Source organism: Neopsephotus bourkii, unplaced genomic scaffold (genome assembly GCF_033783945.1).
Source record: "Neopsephotus bourkii isolate Nb327-2 ecotype Australia unplaced genomic scaffold, CSIRO-AGI_Nbou_v1 NB_52, whole genome shotgun sequence".
In the NCBI taxonomy this organism is placed as follows: Eukaryota; Metazoa; Chordata; class Aves; order Psittaciformes; family Psittacidae; genus Neopsephotus; species Neopsephotus bourkii.
The window spans coordinates 437,311-452,266 of record NW_026900569.1 but is presented as its reverse complement, the minus strand read 5'-3'; the positions used below and the strand labels follow the sequence as shown (position 1 = coordinate 452,266).

General features: G+C 44.2%; 1 protein-coding gene across 6 annotated transcripts in view; it reads left to right on the top strand.

Annotated features, from left to right (window-relative positions):
- RAPGEF6 (Rap guanine nucleotide exchange factor 6) overlaps positions 1–14,956 on the top strand; it is a 113,527-nt gene that overhangs the window by 8,776 nt on the left and 89,795 nt on the right. The gene's annotated exons all lie outside the window — the stretch shown is intronic.

Genomic DNA, 14,956 nt, shown 5'->3' with positions numbered 1-14,956 from the left:
TTGTACTCGGTGGTATTGTTGAATCTGGACATTAACATTAAGTATAATGAAAATACAGTGTTTGTCTCATGTGTAGTTGCACACAAAAGTCAGAGGCCGTTGCCTCATCTTACTTGCTCCTGCTTGTTGGGGTTCATTGAAGGAAGCAAGGCCACAACAAAAGAGTAACAAAACATTTTGGCTTTGTAGTTTGTGTGTCAGTGTTGCTTTCTATGGCTGTTCTGTGTGTGTGCATACCTGTAGGTGTCTACTGCACACCTCATGGGTATGACTTTTAGGTATCTCTTCTGGGAGATAGATGGTAATGGTAGTGATGTCTTCACACACCTTCCCTCTGGAAGAGCTGTCTTTGGCCTAAAAGAAATGCTCTCGAGTATTTTATGGCATGCTTTACTGTGTCCAGAGTGGTATATGTAGGAACTGCTTTGTCTGAACCCCGTTACCAGGTGTGGTTTGATCTCTTTTTATTGCTCATTTTGTTTTATGTTTTAAGCTTCTCATTCTGATATAACCCCAGTACAGAGAGATACTCTAGCTGTGGTTTTATTAGCACTGTGCCTGTTGATTCAGTGCTGGGTGTTGGTTAAAGGCATTTGAGAGTCTGGAGGTAATCAAACATCTCTGCTGCCTGTGAGGCATGCTGTGCTAAAACCTCACTGCCTTGTGCTTTTGGTCTGTCTCAACAGCATCCCCCAGATGATGCTGATGCAGCTGGGAAGAGCTCCTGTACCATGGCTCACCTCTGCAGGGGGTTCTGGTGGTCCCATGGCACTTGCTCTCCTGGGCTGGTTTTTCTGGTGGCCTCTGCTTTGACTTGGGCTGTGGCAGTGCTGTTGTCTGCCTGCCTTTGGATGATCTTTCTCTGTAGCAGCAAGCTTTCAGGGGGCTTAGGGGGATGTCCTGAAAGGGATGCACATCCTTCCTGCTTTTCTTATTCCTATTTTGTTCCAAGCAGCTGCCTTTAGAAGATGCAGTTGGTGGTTCTGGGGTTTTCTGGCCTGTCCATACAGTTGTCAACAAGGCTTTTGTATCTGGGAGGCTATTGTAAAACAGGAACTCACTGTTTTCACTGTGTCATTGTCAGAATGCTAGGAACTTACACAGATAGTATTTACGGATCTTTTTCAAGCTGTTGGCCTAAGTAACTGTAACTAAAGAACAGAGCTCAGAGCGGCTTGCTTTGTGATAATCACAGTAAATGTGGGATTTAAGGCTCAACAGATGTGATTTTGCAGACTAGGTCATATTATTGATCTAATGTTTTGAGGCTTAGTTCTCTAAACTGTTGGGGTAGGGTGGACCTAAGTTTAGCTTCTAGGAGGGTGAAAAATGACTTTACTGTCATAAAGACTTCTAATGCTACAGAAGAGCTGTTGGGATCGAGTGTGCCGCGGTAGTTGTCAGCAAGCAGGTAGTGACTGCAGCATCTCATTGTACTCCAATCTGCTATGGTTAAACTGGTGGTTAGTACCTGTAACTTCGCTGTGTCAGGCTCAGTTTGGTTCTTTACAGAAGGCAGTAAGATTTCATGTTAACCTTAAACTGTGTTAAAAGAGTAAATGAAGTCGGAGGGAATTGGGGTGGCTGCTTCGCAGGGATTTTCCAGGGAGCCAGGGAAGTGGTGTTGCCCAAAGATTACTTTTCCTATTCTTGCTTCCAGTTACTGTTCCTGAAAAACTGGTTTTTCATTTTAATGGCAGCTGTGACAGCTCTGAGAGTGAAACCAGGAATTATGACGGAGTCCTGGAATTCTTTATTGGAATTTATTTCCTTCAGCATATACCTTTCCCCGTGCAATGGGGTCATGCACTTAGCTTCATCTGCAGAATAATTTAACTGAAGGCTTTCACTGATGAATTAAGCTGTAAAATGTAAGGTAACGTATTTGTAGGACGCTGTTTTCTGTTGTATTATCTGAATTTGAACAGTGAATTTCAGGCACTTCCGAGGCAGTGAGGGTGTGTTCTGCAAAACTGTTAATCTGAGCTAAAAGTGCCTTGTTACTGACCCTGCAATAGGAACTCCTTGGAGATATTGGGATAGTGAGGAAGGGCGAGAAGAGGGTGTGGAAGGAGGTGGGAGAGAACTGCGAGTACACTTGGCATTCTGGAAAGTTACCAAATGGAAGGAAAATACATTTCTCTTCTGCTTTTGTTCTCCAAAACTGCAAAGGCTGGAGGGCAAGAAGTCAGGACGAGGAGGTGTTACATTCCTCAGAGAAACCATATTAAAGCCCCAAAAGGCTGCACTGAGTAAAAAGGGCATCATGAAAAAAGGCTGTTTTTTGAATAAGAACCTCTCTTGTGGTGTTACACCCAAACTGGTTTCATATAAGCTTTGCAGAGGAGTTTCTGTAATGTTTATCCTGACAGAACTGATTCTTATGTCACTTTGTGTAAGGACAGCTGGATGTCTGTGCATAGTGCAAATAAATGGGAAGAAAATAGCACTCGGTCGTAGTGAACTTACATGTATGTGTGCTGTGGGAGGAAACTGGGGCCAAAGTGCCCAGCTTTTGTCACCTGTGGCCAGGCCCTCTTCTGAGGAGCAGAAGGAAGAAAGCCAGATTCCTTGAAGCAGTTGGAGCATCCCTGCTGTGCTGCTGTTTCAAACATCGATGATGTTCTACTGGTGTTTGCCCCATGACTGTCTAATAACCTTTGTATGCAACTGTACATGTACTTCCATCACAAGAGTGTAAAGAGCTGGGCATCTGCAGGTGAAAACAGCTCTCTTGGCACTAAAAGGTGGGTCATGGTATTCTCCTCAGTGGCCAAGAAGCTACCGGCTTCCAAGGAGCATCCTGGATAAACTGCTCATGCTAGTATTGCCAGACGAGCAGTTTCTAAGACAAGGAGGTCTTCTTGTTGCAATGACCTCAGGCTAAAACATCGAGGGTTTTCCTTTGTTTGATGAAACTGTGATACACCCCTCTTCCTCTTTTGATGATTGCAGTGCAGTATTTGGGAAATACCCCTCATTCAGGGAAGCAGCACAAATTACTTACCCTTCTGCATCTGGTTTCTGTGGGTTCCTCAGCTCTGCTAACTCTTGGTTATCTTTTAGCATGTTCAGAGGGGCTAGCAAATTCTTGCTAAATAAAACAAAAATAACTACCTTAAGGGGTTCTCTCTTTGTCATCTTTGTGCCTGATTAAAGCATTGATATTTAAGCAGAATGGTTATTAATGGGCCTCGAATGTTGGTCCTTTTGGTCTGGAGGGAAGGAATTCTTGCGATGGTGTGGTGTGTTGAGTTGAGGGCACATAGAGTTTGGCCTTTTGGCTGCGTATGAATTCCTACAGAGAGGTAGTTCCAGAGCTGTTGTAATGTTTTTCACCTTGACAGTTTGCATTGGAAAGAGCATCTGCCTTAGTAAACTGTACTGTGTATTTAGTATTACAAAGCAATGGGGTCATTTCTGCTGTTGCATATTGATTCTGGGAGGGCTTTTTATGCTCTTGTCTCAAGGGGTTGTGCTTGCCAGTGGCTGCTAGATACTGGGGGCTATCTAGGGAGGATATTCTACTTAAATCTGATTTACTTTACCCTATGTTCTCAGGGTTCTGTGTGACATTGTCCAGTCTTAGGCTCCATTGGTTTGCCAAAGTAGAAGTGATCCTTCCAAGTGTTGCAGAAGGAGTTTCTGTTCCTGTTTCCCATTTGAAGTAGGAAGGAAACTGTCAGTCCTGTGTTAGACTACTGAACTCCCATCAAATACATCTGTTGGTTCCATTTGTGTTGGGTTGTAAGGGTTTCTCCAGCACACTCTTCCATAGATACTGGTTTATGTGATTTACAAGGTGCTTGGTGGAGTCTTCAGCACATGCTGGTTCTTCCTATCAGATGGGCAGTCTTAGTACAGAAATGAAGGGGCATAACCCAGCTGGTGTGATCATTGGGAAGGATCTCTTTGCTTGCATGTCTGTGCTAGCCTAGCATGGCAGCAGCATGACTCCTGTGCATGTTGGGTTGCTCTTTTGGGTGGAGTTCATGGCTCAAGAGAGGAACTTTGCATTGTTTTGTTTGCCCCTGTGTACACAGTGGCTAAAAGAAGGGGATTATGGTGTATAGCAGAGCTGTAGTTACAGATGTTGCACAACCAGTCAGAGTTGATCACAACCATAAAGCTGAGAGCTTCCATTATGCTTAGTTTAGGCCTTTCAAATCCAGCAAATAAGACTACGTAGAACGTAGAGGTCATGGAGTTCAGTGTTCAATATCATGAACAGTATCGTTGATTTGAGTTTTCAAAACCTCTAGTCAGACTTCTGTTTCCTTAATGTATTTTTACCTGAAATAATTACATAGCTCTTGCAGTTGTGAATGCTCATGTAATAGAGCAAGAAGCTTTTGCTGACGGGTCTTCCACCGCTCCTGGCACTCATGCAGAGTGCACCTCCCAAGTCCTGCAGTGGAGTAGCTGTGTGAATGAGCAGTTTGTATGCTCTGAATGTGCTGTTTTTCAGGCAGATACACTGCCAAGCTGTATTAATGTTCAGTGTTATTGTGTAAAATGACTGAGCTGCAGTACCGGATCCTTCTGTTTCTCCTGGGGCTGGGATCTAGAATGTATGTTCTCCATATCTGCAGTCACAAGCACAACTGTCCAGAGATCCTGGTGGTGTAATCTTCCTTTGAAGCATTCGGCTGTTGGGTCCAGACTTTGCCTTTCATCACCCAGTACAAAACTTCTTCTTTTATGTGAGCTGATGAGTCAAAAGTCTGAGTCTTAAATTAATGCATTGCATTGCTGCTTATAAACCTGACTTTGATACTCAGATTAAATTTAGTATTAGGGTTTTTTTCCCCCTCGTCTTCAGTGATTAATGGTAGTCTTGCGCTGAAATCACAAGTCTTTTTAGATGAAACGCTGTTTTGTTTAAAAGCAGGTTTATTATACCTCTGTAGAGGCTGTGGTTGGCTAACACTGGAAGGGTGAGGTGCTGGAGTAATCTCTGGCACGTTGCTTTACAAATTAGTGTAGATCATGGTTTCATAGGAATGAGAAAGTTGAGATTGGCTTGTGTTGGGTTTGTATTCAAAGGTAATTACAGTCTCTGAAGTTCTTGGCCTCTCTAAGGTTGGAATTGCTGGTTGGAGTACAAGAGGTTTCCGTATCACCTATACTACAATCCAACCGAAGCAGCCCATGTCTCACCTGTAATCAATCAGTATTGTTTTGATTTAGCATAGAGGTGGTGGGGACAGTTGCTCTGCATCTTGTCTGTAATCCTATGGATGTCAAGGTTGTATGCTTTGGGAAGCTGCGTGCCTGATGGGTAGCCTGTGGGATTTGGAGCTAGAAATCCCTGAGTAACATTATCATCTCGTGGTTGATTCAGCTCCTGGCAGTACACTCATCTGTTGTTTCTCCTAATGCTGAAGCTGCTAATTTTCTTTAATTGGAATTACTTCCTTTGTATCATTATGCATCAGTGATCAATTGTAATTACTCGGGAAGCACAGAGGTGTATGTACCTCTGATACTTCTGTTGCTTTGATTTCAAACTTGAAACCTGTTAACCTCAATATATGAATATACATAGAATATAGCTCCTCAGGTTGGATCCCGAAGCTTCCTTGTGGTTTAGGGCACAGGTATGGTTGAGGAATGCAGAAGTAGATCTTAAAGCAGTGGCAGAATGCAGGTTTTTAGAGTTTTGCTGTGGTGGTTTGCAGACAAATGTAGCAGTAGGGTCAGTCTGGCTTACTTTTGTACTACAAGTGAAGATGCTAAGAGCTTCTGATCACACCTCTCTGCTTGGTGTGGGGTAAATGTATGTTTGCCAATGCGCGGATGCACATTACACAGGCATGTTGGCATTCCTCTGCATGAGAGGATAGTGTAGTCACCGTGGCAGTAGTAGAATGTAATTGTGGCAATCCACACTGAGATAACTTACATCTGTAAGGGCTACAGCCTACTGTACATTACAGTAACTCTTCTGGATTGCTCTGTCTGGTAGTGCTTGGGTACCCTAATGCCAGGATGCAGGAGGAATTAGCAGTAAAGTATATTCTCATGTGTTTTCTCATGTGGCAATGTGTTACCATCAGTGTTAAATGAAAACACAGTGTTTTGGTTGAAAGCAGTGTGGTGACTGTAATATTTTACTGATACACCAAAACATTTTGATACAGTCCGTAGGGCTCTATTCCTCTCCGTTACCTAGGCACTAAGTTGGTGACCTAAGTTACAGTATTGATAAGAAATCTCGTTTTGTCTTCAGTATTTATTAAGCAGGAGTTAATTTCCTGACAGACATGATCTTTGCTTGCTTGAATTCTCAAAGAAATAGGAAGTTATTTAGAGCAAAAGGATAAATGTGCCATTATGAAAATAGTAATCCATTTGTATAAAAATCTGACAGTTAATGTGGTGGAAACGAATGCAATAAAGTGTGTCTGTTCTGCCTGTTAGTCTTTGCCTGTTTGAGATACCTGTTGAACAGGAGCTGTAGTTACAGGACCTTGACAGCAGCATTCTCTTGCTGTAAAGATCCGTTGGGTGAAGCATGGTGAAAATGAGTGAGGAAACCCTTCCCATGGAGTGTGTGTGAAAGATGAAACAGCAGCTGCTGTAGTGGCTGTCTGAATAGCACTAATGGTTTTCTGAATAGCACATCTTTGTGCCTTTTTATGTGTGTATTACTATTACCTATCTGTCTGTTCATCTGTCTGCCTTTTGCATCATTGCAATTCATCCTTCATTCCTGTGTCTGCAGGACCAGTTTGTGCTGGGTAGGCAGCATTGCCTCTGCATCTGTGCGCTCTTCAGCACCTATCCTGGAGCTACTCTTTTAGAACAGGATCTTGTTTAGAGTTAACAGGAGTGTGTTTCCTTAAAAACAGGCCTTTTGAATCTCTTTTAGTAGTTCATGGAGCTCTAGTCCAAGAGAGAGGAAAGAACAAAACCTAGAGCACTCTTACAGGGATTTATAGGTGATAGATTCTGTAATTCAACACAAGCTGCCTAGAGCCACACTCCCAAGTTGTCGTTACTGATAAGCATAGAATTGACCTTTGGATTTTTGGATGTAATCCTCTACCTTCTCTTTTTTCATCCCCACGTCTATGTACCAGATTTGTTTAATACGAATCTACTTTTTTCTTAGCTTTTCAGTGTCCTTACCTTTCCTACCACGATTCCTTTCTTAAAAGGGAATTTCAGGTGTTGGTGGTGCTTTCTTTCCCACTCCTCTTAAAATAGCAGGAGTTTCTTTGTCAACCAGAGAAGCTGGTGTGTTTGGAGTTCCAACAAAAAAGATGTAACTGAGCTATTCCTATTTGATGGCTGCTTGTCCTGTGGGAGGGACATTGTTAACCGTGACAAGCGCTGAGCTGCTTGACTGGCAAAGCATTGGTTGACCTGGAAGCCTGAAGTTGCCTGTTTTGCGTGTTGATTTTGGGTGGTTTTTCAAGATCCTGCCTGATGAGGCTGCTTTTATGGTCTTTGATCTCCTACTGAAAATGTTTGTTATAAAAGCCTGCTCTTTGATAGGTGTGAGCATTGAGGTTTTGTCTCTGCTGAGCTTCCCATCCTATTGAACTCGAATGTTGTCAAGGCAGCTTGCTTTTGCTTTTCTATTCCCAACATACAAGTGGGAAAGATGTATTCAAATTAAGTCATGAGTGTCTGGGAACCTCTACTTGAAGGTACTTTTTGTAGCTGTACTTTTGTTCTGAACAATGATAAGGGCTGAACTATGCCTCAGATATTCAAAACTCATCAGCTGCTTGCTTTGAAGCAATGACATTTGGCATTCCTGTCTCCCCAGTTCAGGGCCCTCGGTATTTCACTCTGCAACATCAGCTTTTCCAAAGGAAGTTTTTCCCTGGCGAAGTCGGGGTTCCAGAACTGCTGACTCGGAGTGATGAAACAGCAGTAAAAATAAGATGAAATTTCCCCTCCCTCATTCCTTTCAATGTTTTTCTTCCTACCAAAGTCTTGTATCAACATCGCCCAGCGTTCTTAGGTGAAGGTGTTTATCTGTATTGGGTGTGGGGGCCTATTGGTGAGTAAAGAACCTTTTTGTTTTATTTTCATGTAGAAATACTTTGCTTTTTTTTTTTTTTTTGTAGTTTCAGAAGTTTTCTGCCAAATGGAGGCACTTCCAGTCTCAAAATAAAGTGTAATAGTGGTTCTGGGGCCTCTGTGCTTAAGTATGATCTGTTCTTTCACACTTTATTGGAGATGGTTGTTCTGAGAGTGGAGTGTGGTTCTTCAGTCTGTACCTGTAGCCCTGTGTGCATGTTATAAGGGAATAATGGATAAAGAAGCTGTATTAGCCCCATTGAGAGACTGGCTGCTTGTGCAGGGGAGGAACATAAAAGGATGATAAAAATCCAAGTGTGCAAATGTTACTTTTGAGAATCAGCAAAAACCAAAGCCAGATTTTAGTTTCCTGTTCTGGGCTATACTGTTATTAACTGATGCTGTCAGTTCCAATTGCTTCCTGGATTTAGAAGGGAGTGAGATGAAGTCCCTTTTAATCTCTTTTCTCCTGTATAAAATACTCTCATAACTCAACTGACATTTCCTCATTTGGAAAAAAAAAAAAAGTATCTGTCATCTATATGGGTAAATGTAAAGTTTTGAGGTTAGGCAGGATTCCTGTATCATGGTCATAGTATGGTCCAAGGCTGTCTGATGGACCTGTGCACCAGGAGGTTGTGAGCATATATAAGTCTATACATCTAAGAAAGCAAGTTCCTGGTCAATTGAAGCTGTTCAGTGGATGAGGTGCAGTGATCCTCAGTTGCAAACTGATAATAAGGGGATTCTGATTTTTAGCAAGGTCCTAGGAAAACCCAGCCTTGCTCAGGATGCCTGCGGTGAGCAGACTGGCAGCTGGGGCCAGAAATCCATCACCTCTTACTGTAGGTGGGAAACCTCTTTCGGGGATATATGTTACTCTAAGTAATAGACTGTAGGTCTGCAGTAGCTGTGAACCAGTTTATTTTATACAGATGTGACTGGGTGCCTTCTCAGGGGGTGATTTAAGATGATGCAGGAGCTTGCTGCTAGTGAGGTCTATGAGAAGTACTTCAATTAGGCTTTTAGAATTGGTGGTATTTCTTACAAGGCAAGATGAGCTTCCCTCCTCAGGAGAGCTACTTCAGCTGTGTCATTCTCTGCAGGATGCTTCATTTAAGTCTTTTGGGAACATTGTCATTCATCAGACGGATTAATCCATCCTTTCTCCTCAATAGTGCCTTGGTGCTTGTACTTAAATTGTTTTGTTTTCTTTTTGACTTTTTTAAACGGTCTCCAGGTAAATAAGAGGAATCTTTAAAGTGAATTGTTACTCCCCGGCAGTGCTCAAGGCCAGGTTGGACACAGGGGCTTGGAGCAAGCTGCTCCAGTGGAAGGTGTCCCTGCCTGTGGCAGGGGTTGGAGCTGGAGGAGCTTTAAGGTCCCTTCTGACACAAACCAGTCTGGGGTTCCGTGATGTTCTTTTGCACCACTTGCACTTTAATGAAAGTCAAATGTTCATGCCATTGAATGGGAAAGTCAATAAGATGGAGGAGTTGCTTTCTGGTCCATCTCATCATCTCCCTTTTATTCAAGGGACCATACACTCTGCTCCACATGTTTAAATATAGCTGATGGCTGCTCCCACACATTCCAGGGGTAGCTGATGGGGGTGTACCATCTGCCTTGGGTTGTGTAGGTTGGGCTTCTCCAGCCAGCATCACTGGGGTTGGTGAACTGGCTGCATGGATATGTGAATGTGCACAGTGTGGATCAGAGAACTTCAGCATGTTTCTGTGTTTTCATTTCTGGTATTACAGTATCGGGAAAGAATTTGGGAGTACTATTTTTACAATTGGCCTTAAACAGAGAATCAAGGAAACGGCGCGGATTGCAGCCTTCGATGAAGTAACAGGAAGGGAAGCAATGAAAACCATAAACTGTGCTGAGTAACATTTCCTCTCTTCTGCTACACCCCCTGAAGGGTGACAGAGTCCTTATTGAGCCCAACAGGATTCCTAATAAAAGATGCATTCAGTCTCTATAAGGAGCCTGCTGAATCACGGTGAAGCAAGTCATGGCAGCAGGCGGAGGAAAGCCTCTACTTATGGCTTACCCAACCTGCTCTCCGTGCTCCAGGAATTACTTCTGTTGGCTCTACTGAAATCTAGGCTCTTTAAATAACAGTGAAGAGAAATTCAGCCACTGTCCAAGAGTGTGTTCAAATCCTTGTCCTGGTACCAAGTGAGTGCTTGATTCCGCTGGAGCTTGTTCCCACTCGGTGCTCTCTGGGCAGAGCACTGAAGGGAGAGCAGCAGCTCTCTGTAACAGGGAGGTTGTGGCAGCTTTCAGCCATGCTGCTCCCTTCCCTGGGAGCTTTTGTACCTGATGGTCTCTATTGAACGTCAGTGGAATTTGGGAAGCTGTTACCATATGGTTTAGCTGTTGTTTCAAAGGCATCTTACGTCTGTTTCCTTTAAAGTGTGCTATCTGTAATACAGCTGAATCTGCGACAGATCTGGAGGCGATAATAGCACTCTTGTTTGCATTGAAGCACATAGAATGTGGATCCTGGCAACTGTCTTGTCTTACCTTGGAAAAAGTACGGGTACAAAATCCCTTTGTGCTTCCGTAAGCAGCAGGTCCTTGTGTGCGGAGCGGGGAGTCCTGGGTGGCTTGGGTGTGGGGAGCCTCGAGTGAGCCAAGCATATGTTCTTGCAACAGGAATGTAATGTTTGGGGTGGAATGGAGAGACAGGTTCTGCGTGGCTCTCTGGGGCAGGTTTGCATGTGAGAGCAATCTGCCTGGAACTTGCCGACGCAGCCGTTTCTTCTGTGCGGCTTTGAAGTGCTGGTGCTGCTGTGTAAGTGTCTGCTCTTTGCTCACTCCCTGTGCAAAACTCCATGCTCAGGGAATAATACCTGTTCCTTGAGACCCTTTGCTTAAGTTCCATAGGGGTCATGGGCATCCGTGAGGCTCAAGTTCATTGGGGAACTGCTGGGTCCCGGCCTCTGCTGCCTCTCCTCTGTCATAGGACATGAAGCTGGGCAGTGCTAAAGGGACTCTGGAAGGATTTATGGCTTCCGCAGCTTCCCTGACACCTCCGTGCAATCGCTGAGGATGGCTCTTTGTGAACGTATGGGAACTGGCAGCTATGAGGTCATTTCAGAACAATTTATTTTCCTTAGAAATAGAACTGATTTCCTGCTTAGTGCTCTAAAATAGCCGTGTGTCATTGGGACACCTGGCTGGGGTCACAGCAAGCGAGGCGTTGGGTTTTCATTTGATGTTTATTGAGAGCCAAGTTGCTCTTGATGCAATCATCTCATCCTCACTCCGGAGCATCACACTGCTTTTGCCCACTTTTAATGCCTCAGGGGAGTTTGTCTTGGACCTCATTGTGGATTTCCAGCACATGAATGCGGTTCCTGGGAATTACACTTGTCCTGGTTGGATTGGTTGTTGGTTGATTGGAAACCTTTGTGTTGAGAACCTCCCTGCTTGAGACTGCCACCATTCCACTGGATCCTTAAATCTAAGCTTTGTCAAATTGCTCCTTGAGTTAAAGACAAAAGATTGGGAGAAAGGGGGGTGAAGCACAAGGGAATGGTACTCGGATTTTGCTCAGATGACAGAGGCAGGGATAAACTGCTTAATGATGATGGACACTGAATTGTTAAAAGCTATCCCAGACTTCAGAGGTGGCTGCATAAATCAGTTTAGCCATGGGACACCAATACTCTGTGCTTCAGCAAGTGTCTTGGGTTAATAGAAGGGTACAGAGGCTGTTGTGTTGCTTGGTGTGCTGCTTTTATTTTCCCTTATTCTATAGTTGTGGCATCTTGTGGTAATTGCATGAGTTGGCATCTGGCAGGGAAAAGGAGAAGTGGTCCAGTTATTCAAGTGGCTCCCTTTGTAGTATATTGGGGTGAGGATGTGCCTGCAGAAGAAAGCTGATTCATATAATAAATTGCTACTAAAATCTCCATGGTTTTGCACCGCCTTTGGTTTAGCAGCTGGGTAACAAGAGGATGTGTGTGTTGCGATGATAAAAGCTGCTGCTGAATGAAGCTGGGGCTGCTGGTGTGTCGGTGCTGAGCCAGGCTTTCCTTGTGGCTGGATCTGGTGATAACGGTGCCAGTGCAGAGCAATCCCTTGATTTCTGCTCTTCTTCTGTTATTTTATACTGTGTGTATTCACCTTCACATGGGGAACATGGAGAAATTTACTCCACTTTTTAAACAGAGAGGCTGAGAATCCCTCTGCTCATGAGCTCAATGCTCTCCTTCCCTGCAAGATCAGCAACGCTTCCCTGCACTCCTTGCTCAGTTCCCCTCCTTCCCTGGGCTCACTGGAGCTGCACTTTTAGCTAGTTGGATAGAAAATGTGAGTTAATTTCTTCTTAAGTAACCTCAGCAAGGTAGTTTTCTGTCAAAGATTGAAGACTATGTGTGGGCAAACCGCTTGAAGGTCGATACTGTGCTTTGGTTTCAGCTATTATTTCAGCTGCTGAAAAGCTCTGAAAATACAGATTACAAGATAAAATAATGTTGATCTTGGTCCCTAGTTTAGAGCATGTGGAGAAATTGTTTTACATTAATAATTATGTGTTTTGTTGGGTTTTGGCAGAAAGACCTATGTAAAGAGATTACAGAGAATGGTATCAGAGAGTCACAGACTGGTTTGCTTTGGAAGGGACCTCAGCTCCTCCAGCTCCAACCCCTGCCACGGGCAGGGACCCCTTCCACTGGAGCAGCTTGCTCCAAGCCCCTGTGTCCAACCTGGCCTTGAGCACTGCCAGGGATGGGGCAGCCACAGCTTCTCTGGGCACCCTGTGCCAGCGCCTCAGCACCCTCACAGGGAAGAGCTTCTGCCTAAGAGCTCAGCTCAGTCTCCCCTCGGGCAGGTTCAAGCCATTCCCCTTGGCCTGTCCCTACAGACCCTTGTAAATAGCTCCTCCCCAGACTTCTTGCATGGAAGGGGTGACTTTCCAGTGAACACTTTGTGTTCCGCTGTTGTGATGCTGACTGTTGGCCTTTGGCATTGCTCTTTTATAGCCCTTTTTATTCCTAGTGGGTACTGGTGCAAATTATCTCTACCCTTTGTACCCTGGTTGTGTTTGCTCTTTATAACTGGTGCAGCCACATAACTCCATTTCAAAAAATAACAGCTTCCAATCCTATTTTCAGGGTTATAAACCTGGAATTTGAGCAATGAACACTTTAAACTCCAGCTGAGGAGTTTTTGGGTGCATGGTGCAGCTGGACTGGCAGCATCTCTCCATGAGGTGGGCACAGCATGTGCCTGGCATTGACCTCTCACTGCCTCCAGCCCCAGTGGGTTAAACTGTGTTCCTTGGCTGTGGAAATATAACATGAGACTCTCAGCATAGCCTCTCAAATGTAATATCAGTGCAGTTATGAGCACTTAAATGAGGTGGGAGTAAGGGAGGAAACTTTGCCGAGTACGACTGATAGGGATTTTCACATGGGCTGGATGAGCTGCACGTAACCTCCATGGATCGTAGAACACCAGGTTGGAAGGGACCTCAAGGAAAACCTGTTTAGGCTTTGAAGTGGCATAGGAGGGAGAGGAGGAACTGCACTATCTGGCTGTGAAGGATCTATTTAGACAAATAAAAAGGCGTTATTTCAGTGAGACATGTAAAGCACATGTGTACATGTGTAAAGCACATGGGACCAGTGCCTCTGGTGCACCACAGGATGGGGGCAGCCCATAGCCCTTCCCGGGAGATGTGATTGCGGGATTACTCTTGTGCTTAGTGGCACCCAACAAAATTACCTGCTCTGCTTTAAATAGGATAGGTGATTGCTTTAAAAGTCAGTTATTTTTAGGGGGAGTGATACAGATCCTGATTTAAAAACGCCCATAGAAACTGATGTCTGAGTAGCTGGTATATTTAGCTGGTTGAAACATCACCTTGCTGGGTAGTGCACAATATGATGGGTCTTATGTCATTTATCATTGAACTGGTCAGTGTAAGCTAAATGCCTTCTGCTGCCCTGAGGGGATAGGAAGCTTTGCCTTCCCCTTGTTGTTCCCTCTGCTGCTGCACATCTCAGCCCACATGTGAGCTGAGGAATGCTTTCCAGGCATGAATCCCTTTAAGCAAATGCTTATCTCTTTAATTTACCAACTGTTTATTCATCAAGCCCCTAAGTAAGCATGCTGGGTCCTTACGGTAGTCCTGTTTGGTCAAGCTGGCTGCAGGTGGAGAGCAGGAGGCAGCCCAAGCTGCATTAATTTGCTATGGGGCAGTAGAGAATAATCCTTAAGTAAGGACGTGGTTATTTTACATGTGTGCAACTTCAGAACTTTGTGATTAAACATGAATCATGGAATGGTTTGAGTTGGGAGGGACCTTAAAGCTCATCCAGCTCCAACCCCTGCCACTGGAGCAGCTTGCTCCAAGCCCCCGTGTCCAACCTGGCCTTGAGCACTGCCAGGGATGGGGCAGCCAGAATGAATTATGAAGATAAGCTTTTGTTCTGCTTATAGCTTTTTGTAACTTAAAACAACGGAAGTGCTAATCTAAACCATATTGTTAAAGATATTATTTTGTATCTTAGTCTTAATTATGTAGAAAAATAGTGAAAAATGCTGGAAAGCATGTATAGATGCAGTGAGTTGTGAAGACTGAGAAATTCAGCTTTAATTGTAACACTGAAGAGGGATTCCCCATGCTGCCTGTAAGCCCAGCTTCAAGAGTTGTTGAGAGCATCCATTGAGAGCATCCACTGCTTATCCTTCCTTTACAGCCAGTCCAAGAGAGGCGGATGCCCAGGTGGAGGAGGAAGAATGTGCTCATGGGGTTTATTTCAGTTGCTCCATGAATCCTTTAACTCCTAAGATACTATTACAAGACACTGTACAGTCGAAGGATATTTTTGCTGCATTCCCATGACAAGTGGTGAAGTCGAAGCAGTTCCCTGCTTGGAATAGGGCAGAGCTCAAAACC